This window comes from Theobroma umbraticum, unplaced genomic scaffold (genome assembly GCF_002168275.2).
Source record: "Theobroma umbraticum cultivar Fairchild unplaced genomic scaffold, ASM216827v3 scaffold_146.0, whole genome shotgun sequence".
Classification (NCBI taxonomy): Eukaryota; Viridiplantae; Streptophyta; class Magnoliopsida; order Malvales; family Malvaceae; genus Theobroma; species Theobroma umbraticum.
In genome coordinates, this window is record NW_018397265.1 from 3,215,164 (window position 1) to 3,215,865 (window position 702).

Here is a 702-nt window from a genome sequence, read left to right on the forward strand (position 1 = left end):
CATTAAAACATGTTTTAAAAGGTTTAAAATCATATTTAGCTGAATAATTAATGAATCGATTAAAAGGCTTGCGAAGCCAAGTTAAAACCGAATGGTTTTGAGGTGTTTTGGGGACTAATGTGTCAGTTATTTTTTCTAACATTAGAAAATTGTTATGAGTAGTTTTTAATTGTTAAAAATTAGTTTTATGAAATTAAATTACTGCATGTTTCACCCAAACTCAATTCAATATGAAAAAGGTTCATAAAAATCATGTTTTCAAGTTCCAAAATAATAAAGATTCAATGCCGAAAATTTTGGACAGCTATGATCTGTTTTGGTGCCTTAATTCTTCATGAATTTTGTGTCTAATTGTTAAACACATTTGCTGGAAATCTTTAGCAGCTTTTTCATGAGTTTTACTAATGATTTATAGAGTTTTAAGAGCACTTATATACCATCTATTTTAATTTTGAGCGATCCATGAAAATAGGAAATTGTTTCCTACTTTCAATGCAATTCCTAAAATTAAGGATAGAATTTTACTTTTGGGTGATTCATAAAAAATAGGAAATTGATTCCTACTTTAAAAGAAATTCCTAAAATTAAGGATAGTTTTTTAATTTGAGAAATTGATAGGAAATAGTTTCCTACTTTACTAGAAATTCCTAAAGTTATGTGATAGCATTGAACTTTCCTTAAAATTTTGGTTTGACTAGAAGT